Here is a 10,673-nt window from a genome sequence, read left to right on the forward strand (position 1 = left end):
CACAGCAGAAGACAATGACTTCCCCTCCAGTAGAACCTGTCAGCAACAAATACTGGGGAAGGGGTGGAGAATAGGACTTCATAAGCCCCTCCCCCTGTACATAATGATTGTTCATAGGGCTGGTCCTGTGCAGGTCCAGTGCAGATAACTGCTGCTGGTGTGAGTTCATAATTACAATGGCCATGTTATGCCCAGAAACATGTAAAACCCTAACTAAGACACCTATGTTCTATTATCAGATTCCCCAGTCTCTTAATAAAAGTACCTTCTAAATATTCATGGATCAAAAGAAACAGATTAAGCACAATATAAAGATAGAGGTGATTTCAGCACCTTACTTTTACCAACAGACAAGCCATCCAGAAAAAAACCCGAAACTTTAGAGTCAAATGATATAATTCAAGTAGATATAACATAAACATAAATTAAATAGATATACCAGAAAAGGAAAACAGCCCCTTTCCCTTATTTCCTGCTCTCACACTCTTTTAGTTCCTGGCTCTGTGATGTTCCCTGAGTCTTCTAGAAGTCCCTGAGTTGTCTTGGTCATGGTGTCCACAGCATTAAAACCTTAACCAAGACCTCTATGTTCCATTATCACATCCCTTCAAGGCAGTTTCCACCCCACAAGGTCTCCTATAATCTAGGCCAGCCTACAACTCACCATGTATCTGAGGATGATTGTGGTGGTTTAATATGTATGGCCCCATAGACTTATGTGTTTGAACAGCCCATAGGGAGTAGCACTACTAGGAGGTAAGGCCTTCTTGGAGTAGGTATGGCTTTGTTAAAGGACATATGTTACTGAGGGTGGGACTTTGAAGTTTTAGGTGCTCAAGCCATGCCCAGGTTCACACTCTGTCCCTACTACCTTTGGATGTAGATGTAGAAATGTCAGCTCCTTCTCCAGTAGCATGACTTCTTGCCCATCTCCATGTCCCACCATGATGATAATGGACTGAATCTCTGAAACTGTAAGCTAGCCCTGATTGAATGTTTCTTTTTATAAGAGTTGTCATGGTCATGGTCTATCTTCACAACAATAAAACCCTAACCAAGACAGAAGTTAGCACCAAGGACTTCAGTATTACTGTGATAGGCATTTGTTTGGAGGAATATGGACTTTGGGTCTTTGGATTAGGAATGCTTTATTTAAGTATGGCTGTACTGGCTGGTTTTGTGTCAACTTAACACAAGCTGCACTAATCACAGAGAAAGGAACCTCAGTTGAGGAAATGCCTTCATGAGATCCAGCTGTAAGGCATTTTCTCAAGTAGTGATCAAGGGAGGAAGGCCCAGCTCATTGTGGGTGGTGCCATCCCTGAGCTGGTAGACCTGGGTTCTATTAGAAAGCAGGCTGAGCAAGCCAGGGGAAGCAAGCCAGTAACATCCTTTCATGGCCTCTGCATCAGCTCCTGCTTCCTGATCTGCTTGAGTTCAGTCCTGACTTCCTTTGGTGATGAACAGCGATATGGAAGTGTAAGCTGAATAAACCCTTTTCTCCTCAACTTGCTTCTTTGTTATGATGTTTTGTGCTGGAATAGAAACCTTGACCAAGACAATGGCTTAATGGGCTATCTCATTAGTAGGAACATAGGAGACAGTGGTGTTGAGGGTGATTTGAACTGTGGGGACCTGGCTTAAGAGATTTCAGAAGAGAATTTTAGTATGTAGACTGTTTTTGTGATACTTTGGCTAACATGGCTACTTTTTGTCCTCACACAAAATGTTTGCTTGAGGATAAAGTGAAGAGTTAGAATGAATAAAGTAATTTCAAAATCATCTAGTATAGACTCTGTCATGTTATGCTCACTCTTATGAAGAACATTTTAATGAAAAGGAGCACACTTAGCAAGGAAAAATACAAAATGTATAGTTCAAGAAGAAAAGGGGCAACAGGAAGTGAAATAAAGCTAAATTCTGTGTTTAAGGAGATACACAGATTAAAGATATTAACTGGAATGAAGGCAGAGGTGACCTCAGGGCAAGACCTCACCCAGCTAAGCTTCCATTTTGCGAAAAGGAATTAAAGACCTACAACACTTTAGATCCAGGTGTGTTAGTATACACCTTTAATACCAGCACTCAGGAGGCAGAGTCATATATATGTCTGAGTTCAAGGTCAGCCTGGTCTACAGAGCAAATTCCAGGATAGCCAACCTTAGGCAGAGAAGGAAACCATTAAAAGCAGAAAGCTGGTAAAGATGTAATTGAACAAGGGGCCTTGTTCCAACATCAGCAAGCAGAATGTGGCAGCTTCTGCCATGTGGTTCTGGCTTTAGAGTCAAGGATAGAAGAGTCTCCGAAGATACTTTGAACTTGGGACTGTGATAGACTACGGGACTTTGCATTTCCCATTATGTTGAGGTTACAAGCCTATGGGAAACAGGGAGTGGAATGTGTGTGTTTGAATAGGGATGGCCCTATAGACTCATGTGTCTGAATGTTTAGCCCATAGTTAGTGTCACCTCATTAGTGTGGCCTTGTTGGAGTAGGTGTGGCCTCACTGGAAGAAGTGTGTCACTTTGGGGACAGTCTTTGAGGTCTCCTATGCTTAAACTATGCCCACTGTGGCACACAGTCTCCTTTTGTTGCTCGAGGATCTCAGATCCTTCTCCAGCACCATGTCTGCTTACACACTCTCACGCCTTTCCATGATGATAATGGACTAACCCTCTGAAACTACAAGCCAGCCCCAATTAAATATTTTACTTTATGGGAGTTATTATGGCCATGGCATCTCTTTACAGCAACAAAGCCTCAACTAAGACAATGATCTTACACTTCATATCTCCTACCTTTACTTTCCGAATGCTGGGATGATTGTAGGTGTACAACACAATGCTCAGTTTATACGGTACTGAAGATCAAACACACGGCCTCATGTATTGTAGGCAAGTATTCAACATTGCCACATTCCAGTTCAGCATTCTGTGTTTTAATACCACAATGAAAAAAATCTTTGCTCTCTCTTTTTCCTGCTAAGTGTTTTCTCAAATGTCTATTGGCCCTTGGCCTGAGCTTTCCATATGGTATCTTTCACTGATGGAGAACAGGAGAAGGGATCCTTTTGAAGACAGGATCTCCCAGACTCATTGCTGGAGGCTTGTTCCCTATAGACATTTGGTTTTAGAGAAATTTCCTTTCATTTTTCTATATGAGACAAACATGCCTTAAAAATAGCCTGAACTTTCAGCTGTGGCCAGCCTGTGGCTCATGGGCTGCATGCGGCTCAGGATAGTCCAACAAAAACTAACAAGCTTACTTAGCACATTATAAGATTTCTTTTCCTCGAAAAATTATTTTGGTAACTTGGTTGCAGTATGGAAGGGTTGTATATAGGTTATTTTGCAGTCGGAGATTGCTTAGTGGTGGTGGGAGGTAGAATTGGAGAAAGTGGATGGACAGAGGACCAATCCAAGTGGACGGGTGGGGTGGTGCCACACCTTCTCCTTGAATGCCTATGTGTGTTGTTTAACTACAACCAGCTCTACCCACTGAGCGTCACTCTTCCTGTCTTCTTCCAACCAGAAGCTTATTTAGTGTCCACACCCTGGATACCTAGCTTCCTGCACATAGAGGATTGCTGGGCACTGTTGTTAAAGCTTCTCTAGGGTTGTCTTAAAGACTGCATTTTTAAAGATCTTTCTATGTATTTTTAACGCCTTTACTTTACAGATGATATTTCGGGAGCCCTGAGATGTGGGGTTATTTGCACACTTAGCTAGGAAACTCTTCACCTGAGAATTGGGATCCTGATTTCAGATCCTCCTTCTTTGCCTTGCAATACAGCCTCTTTGCTATCTAAGTAAAGCCAGAGATTATTAGGATCAAGTGTGCCAAGAAGTGGAATAAAGTGCAGAATAATTTGGTAGGTATAAAAAAAGCATCTCAACCCTACCAATAAGGTTAAACATTACGTAATAAAACACTACAAATAAAAAAAAGAGGTTTCTCCCCTTTCAATTAGAGAAATTTACTATTTTGTAAATAGTAATGTTCAGCACTGTTATGCGTACAAATTCGTAGCCCAGTAAATTAGCATGAATGGAGAGGTATTCTGCTGGCGTGCCCTTTTGCTGGCTGCTGACCACAGACATCAGCTCTCACTGTGTTGTCTACACTATGCACTGGACATTTTAAACTTTCACCCTATTGTAGGATGTTTGCCTATTCTTTGGTTGGATCCCTAGTACAACAGTAAATTTTAATATATTTTTTTATATTTATATTGTTGATATATTATATCAATTAATATATTATATTCATATATATATTTCATATTTATATTTATCAATGGATAACTAGAAATGATAGCTCAACGGAACTCCCAGTGCTCACAGTTCCTTATGTTAATGTATTATGCAGGGTTTTTTAGAGTCATAGAACTTACTAGAATGAGCTATAGAAAGGGGGTTTATTAGAATGACGTACAGGCTGTGGTCCAGCAAATCAGTGCTAGTGCCTATGAAAGGCAAAAGAATCCAGTGGCAGCTGGTCTACAGTATGTGCTGGAATCCCAAAGAAGTAGGCCCGAAGGAAGTGTGTCTAGTGAAGGAGTGGGCTTGCAAATGAGGTGAGAGCAGGCAAGGAATAAAAGCTTTTTCCTTCCATATCCTTGTAAAGCAGTGATTGATGTGTTCAGGACTGACTGCTTAGGGATTGAGTAACTGTTTACCAAGCTCATTCCTGCAATTTTCTCTGCCTCTCTCTCTCAACAGTAATTTGTGGTCTATAGCTCTTCCTCTAAGGTCAGGCACCTCCCCACACACTAGTGCAGATTTTTCATCCACGATGGAATGCCAACTGGTGCTGTCATTCTGCAGGTCTTCTTTAAGCAGACATATTGTGATTTCATTGGTGTAGGTTTCCTATCATATCTATAAGGCACAATCTCGCAACAGATTTCTTGGCCATCTAGCTCTTAGGATCATTAATTTTTATTTTATATCTGGCTCTTATAATCATTATTTTATTTATTTTATATGTATCAGTATTTTCTCTGCATGTGTACCCGATTTCACAGGAGAGTGGAGACCAGAAAGGGTACTTACTGCTCTTGCAGAAGATCTGAATTTGGTTTCCGTCACCCACATGGCACATCACACAGTCTGTAACTCTGATTCCAGGGGATCAACACCCTCTTCTGGCCTCTGAGAACACCAGGGACTCATGTGGTACACAGACATACATGCAGGGAGAACACTGACACATGAAATAAAATAAAGACTGTAAAGATATCAGAGGAGAGATAATATACACAAGGACTACCCAAAGGTTCATATAACAATGTTAGAAATAATTACATAATTCTTCTATTTACACTCAAAATGTAGTCTCCTCGGTATCTTTCTTTATTTAAAATTTCCATTGAAAACTGGCTGGAGGCAGGATCATTTGAAGCAGAGTTTTTAAAACCAAGGTCAGTTTTGACTGGATAAATTCCAGCAGTGGTATGTTCTTTAGGGATGGGAGAAAGTTTGAGAATGCCAGATAGAAGAAAGATTTATTGTGGAGACAGGGGAGGATCTCTGTCTTCAGACAGACCTTAGCTGGGAGAGGCTCAAGACCAGGCAGTGAACTCCTCTTTCTACCAACTCCTTCCATAGGCCCTGCTCTGATAGGAAATAGAATTGTTTAAAAGAAGGTGCTTCTGGGCTGTCTTCCCACACTGTGAGCTCCCCTAGCTGCTTTCAGAGGTGAGGTCATTCAAAGAGAATCTTTTTAAAAGGCTTAACAGCATGAGATGTCCCTGGCAGAGAATCTCATTAATTTATGAGGATGCAAATGGGAGCTGTCTGATGCTTGCTGCCATGAAAAGCATTCATTTGATTTAGGCTGAGTGAGGAACTCAGGATGTTTAATACCAAGACTGAAAGGTCAGAAGTTTCAAAGAAAATCAAGCTGCGGGCAAATGGTTTCATCAGTAAGAGTTGAGTCTATTGTAATATTTCAAGGTTTTCTTCACTTCTCCGAAAAGTCTACCCATGACATAGAATTGAGCTACCTAAATATTGCATGCAACTACTGCTCCACACCGTGAAGAAGTGACTGTCTTGGCCGTGGGCAGTATTGGTTTTCCAACAGAAATATTCAAATTCCTGACTTCTGAGTGAGGTTAGCCCATTGGCTTTAGCATTTAAATGAACTCTGAAAGCCTCTTCCATAATATCTGCCTGATCTTATTGTTTGAAATATGTCATAATATACAAATGCTTGCTGTTGCTCTCAACAATCTGTAGTTAGGGTTTAAGTTCTTTTAATTTAGGAATAGTCAAAATACATAAATTTGACCTTTAGCTCATGGGGATACAAATAGAAAAAAGTGAAAGCATCATTATTTGAAGATAATATGATTCTACACATAAAAAACCTTAAAAAGTCTACCAGAAACTTCCTAATAAATACCAGGAGTCCACCAGCTGATAAACACATTCACCAAAGGGGCAGGATACAAAATGCACACACACACACACACACACACACACACACACTCGCGCGCGAGCGCACGCACACACCAGCAGCCTTCTGCTATACAAACAGTGAAAACAGTGTTTCCTTTATGTATGTTGTTTATCCTTTTCACCATTGGTGAATATTTGAACAGGCACCACCTGAGAGGAAGGCATTTATAAACTCTTAAAATGGTTGAGCTCCTAGGTATGAGGGAGAGAATAGTCAGAGACCTCTGGAAGAATCCAGACCAAACATGGCCAAAAGACTGCTCTGGACCATGAAAGGAGAGAGAAAGTGTCTTAGGGTTTTACTTCTGAGAACAGACACCATGACCAAGGCAACTCTTATAAGTACAATATTTAATTGGGGCTAGCTTACAGGATTAGTCCATTATCATCAAGGTAGGAGCATGGCAGCATCTAGGCAGGCATGGTGCAGGAGGACCTGAGAGTTCTACATCTTCATTTGAAGGCTGCTCACAGAATACTGGCTTCCATAAAGCTCATGCTCACAGTGACACACCTGCTCCAACAAGGCCACAGCTAATAGTGCCACTCCCTAGGCTAAGCATATACAAACCATCACAGAGCAGGAGAGAAAGGAAGAGAGGGAAACAAAGGAGGACCAGGGCAGCAAAGAGTCTATTTTCCTCTGGTGCACACCTGATGATCTATTCTCACCCTGGGCTGTTGCCCTGCCCAGTGTTGCATTGTAAGAAAAGCCATACCCCAAAGCTCGTTTCTGCCATGGTGTCCCTGATGCTAAGATTCACATCTTTGACTTGGAACAGAAGAGAGCAAAAGTGGATGAACGGCCACTTTGTGGCCACACGGTGTCAGATGAATATGAACAGCTCTCTTCTGAAGCACTGAAGGCTGCCCGAATTTGTGCCAACAGATGCATGGTAAGGAGTTGTGGCAAGGATGGCTTTCTTTCTTTTTTCTAAAATTTTTTATTGGATGTTCTCTGCATTTACATTTCAGATGTTATCCCCTTCCCCCAATCCCATCTCTCCTTCTCCTCCCATTGCCTCCATGAAGGTGCTCCCTCTCCCAACTACCCTCTCCCACTTTGACGTTCCCCTGCATTGGGAAATGAGTCTTCACTAGACTAAAGTCCTCTCCTCCCACTGATGCCAGAGAATGCTATCCTCTGCTGCATATGCACCTGGGGCCATGGGTCTCTCTGTTCAAACTCATTGGTTGGTGTTTTCGTTTCTAGGAGCTGTAGTGGGTTTGATTAGTTAATTATTTTGTTCTTCCCATGGGGTTGCAGACTCTTTCAGCTCTTTCAGTCCTTTCTCTAGCTCCTTCATTGGGGTCCTCATGTTCAGTCTGATGGTTAGCTGCAAGCATCCTCCTCTGGATCAGTAGGGTTCTAGCAGAGCCCCTGAGGAGGCATCCATATCAGGTTCCTACCAGTAAGCACTACTTAGCATCACCAATAGTGCTTGGGTAGTAGCTGGATATGGGATGGAACCACTGGTGAGGCAGTCTCTGGATGATCTTTTCTCCAATTCTGGCTCCTCTATTTGTCCCTTTATTTCCTCCCACGAATGTTTTGTTCTTCTTTCTAAGAAGGCCTGAGGCATCCACATTCTGGCCTTCTTTCTCTTTGAGCTTCATAAGTTCTGTGAATGGTTTCTTGGGTATTCTGAGCTTTTTGGGTTAGTATCCGTTTATAATTGAGTACATACCATGAGTATTCTTTTGTGACTGGGTTATCTCACTCAGGATGATAGCTTCAAGTACCATCCATTTGCCTGGGAATTTCATGAACTTGCTTTTAATAGCTGAGTAGTACTCCATTGTGTATATGTAGTACAATTTTTGTATCCATTCCTCTGTTGAAGGACATCTGGGTTCTTTCCAGCTTCTGGCTATTATAAATAAGGCTGCTATGAACATGATGGAGCATGTGTCTTTGTCATATGTTGGAGCTTCTTTTGAGTATATGCCTAGGAGTGGTATAGCTGGGTCCTCAGGTAGTACCATGTCCAATTTTCTGCGTGACCGCCAGACTGATTTCTAGAGTGGTTGTACCAGTTTATAATCCCACCAGCAGTTGAGGAGTGTTCCTCTTTCTCCACATCTTTGTCACCTAGGTTTTTGATCTTAGCCATTCTGACTGGCGTGAGGTGGAATCTCAGCGTTTTTTGATTTGCATTTCCCTGTTGACTAGGGATGTTGAGCATTTCTTTAGGTGCTTCTCAGCCATTTAGTATTCCTCAGTTGAGAATTCTTTGTTTAGCTCTGTACCCCATTTTTAATAGGATTATTTGATTCTCTAGAGTCTAGCTTCTTGAGTATTTTGTATATATTGGATACTAACCCTCTTTCAGATGTAAGATTGGTAAAGATCTTTTCCCAATCTGTTGGCTGCCTTACAGAAGCTTTGCAATTTCATGAGGTCCCATTTGTCGATTTGTGCTCTTAGAGCATAAGCCATTGGTGTTCTGTTCAGGAAATTTCCCTCTGTGCACACGTGTTCTAAGCTCTTCCCCACTTTCCGCTCTATTAGTTTTAGTGTACCTGGTGTTATGTGGAGGTCTCTGGAAAAATGGCTTTCATATCCGGGTAAGGCTTCACCCTTTCCATATCACCTGTAACCAGGTGTTGTTCTGTGCTGGGGCTGACAGGTATGCGAGGTGCCTTCCCTCCTGACAGGGAAGCACAGTGGCCAGGGTTCACATTGGCCAGGTCATCATGTCCATTCACACCAAGCTGCAGAATAAGGCACATGTGACTGAGGCTCTGCACAGAGACAAGTTCAAGTTCCCTGGTCTATGGGAGAGCCACATCTCAAAGAAGTGGGGCTTCACCTAGTTTAACGCAAATGAATTTGAAGACATGGTTGCCGAGAAGCAGCTCACACCTGGTGGCTGTGGTGTCAAATATATCTTCAGTTGTGGCCCTCTGGACAAGGGACAAGCCCTGCATTCCTGAAGGCTTCCATGATGCTTTCCTATAACTAACAAATCATGTTCAATAATAAACCTCACATCAAGTCTGAGAAAAAGAAAAGAGGGCAAAAAGAGTCAGGAGAGGACCAAGAGCGAAGAGAGCATGTGGCCAACAAACATGGCTGAATGTTTTAGGAAAAGAGAAACTGGGGAAAGAGAAGCAAGAAGCAGAGGTGGGAGGCTGGAGAGGTGCAGGGTGGGAGGCTGGGGTAGAGGTGAGAGGTGCCGGAATCCTGGGCAGTGGCCAGCATCTACTTTTATATGTTAGGTAGCCCCTGCCCCCTAGCTAGCCATTTGTCCCCAGTTTCTTTGACTACAGTCCATGCTCTATTTGAGAGTCTATTCCCTGGAACAATTCCTAATGAAATTACTGCGTCAGGTCCCAGCAGAAAATGAATGGCAGAGCCATGGCTTAATTGAAGAAAATTTAATAAGTGGACTAATCCTGGAAGTATGGCCGGAATTAAGGGAATGAAAAACAAAACATCACCCAAAGCAAGGACTAGCAGTATTGAGCAACAGTTTCCACACTCAGACCTTTAGCATCAAGGCTATTGCCAAGAGCCTGGAGGAGGCGGGACTGTGGATGGCAGCTGCTCAGTCTGAGCTGTGACCACAGGGGGGCGCTGCGATCACAAATTTTCTTAATGGGCAATTGGCTTCCTTTTGGTTGACTGCCTTCCCACCATGGTACCTCCTGCTAGCCAAATCCAACTAGAGGCAAGGTTCTACTGGGCGTCTTGTGTTTCATATCAGTAAGATTTCTGGGTCTCTGAGGGGGGAGGGAGATTGGTAGGGAGCACAAGGGAATGACTGGATTAGGTGGAGGTTAGGGCAGGAACTAGAACAGTTACCAACTCCCCAAAAGCTGCTTGAAGCAGGGAGTAAAATCCACTTGAAAACTATATCTCAGCCTGGCCATCTACGGATCTACCTATGGCAGCTGGTGGGATGTTTGAGATCATAAAAATTGAAACAAACAAGCCCAGACACCAGAACAACCCTTTTTGTATTATCCTTGATCTTGATTTGATTCTGTTAAGTCACAGAAAAGCGCATTAGCGAGGAAGTAATAAAACCAGGAAAAAACCCATCCACTTCTTGGCCATGTTTTCTGGTCTCTACGTGGAGGCCAGAACCTTCTACCTTTACTTTTGTATTCCTGTCTTGATTTACAGCTCTGAAACCACCCTCGATGCACACACCAGGGGCAGTTGCCACTCACAGCACCTCCTCAAACCATCGGGAGCTGCAC

At 42.7% G+C, this 10,673-nt stretch overlaps 1 pseudogene across 1 annotated transcript; it reads left to right on the plus strand.

The window, feature by feature from the left end:
* Positions 1-4,425: 4,425 nt before the first annotated feature.
* On the plus strand, positions 4,426-9,401 carry LOC308423384 (large ribosomal subunit protein uL16-like; annotated as a pseudogene). Its single transcript has 3 exons — positions 4,426-4,504; positions 7,173-7,382; positions 8,977-9,401. The product of its transcript is annotated as a large ribosomal subunit protein uL16-like (transcript).
* Positions 9,402-10,673: the final 1,272 nt, after the last annotated feature.

The sequence above is a fragment of the Micromys minutus genome, assembly GCF_963924665.1.
Source record: "Micromys minutus genome assembly, chromosome: 8".
Taxonomy (NCBI): Eukaryota; Metazoa; Chordata; class Mammalia; order Rodentia; family Muridae; genus Micromys; species Micromys minutus.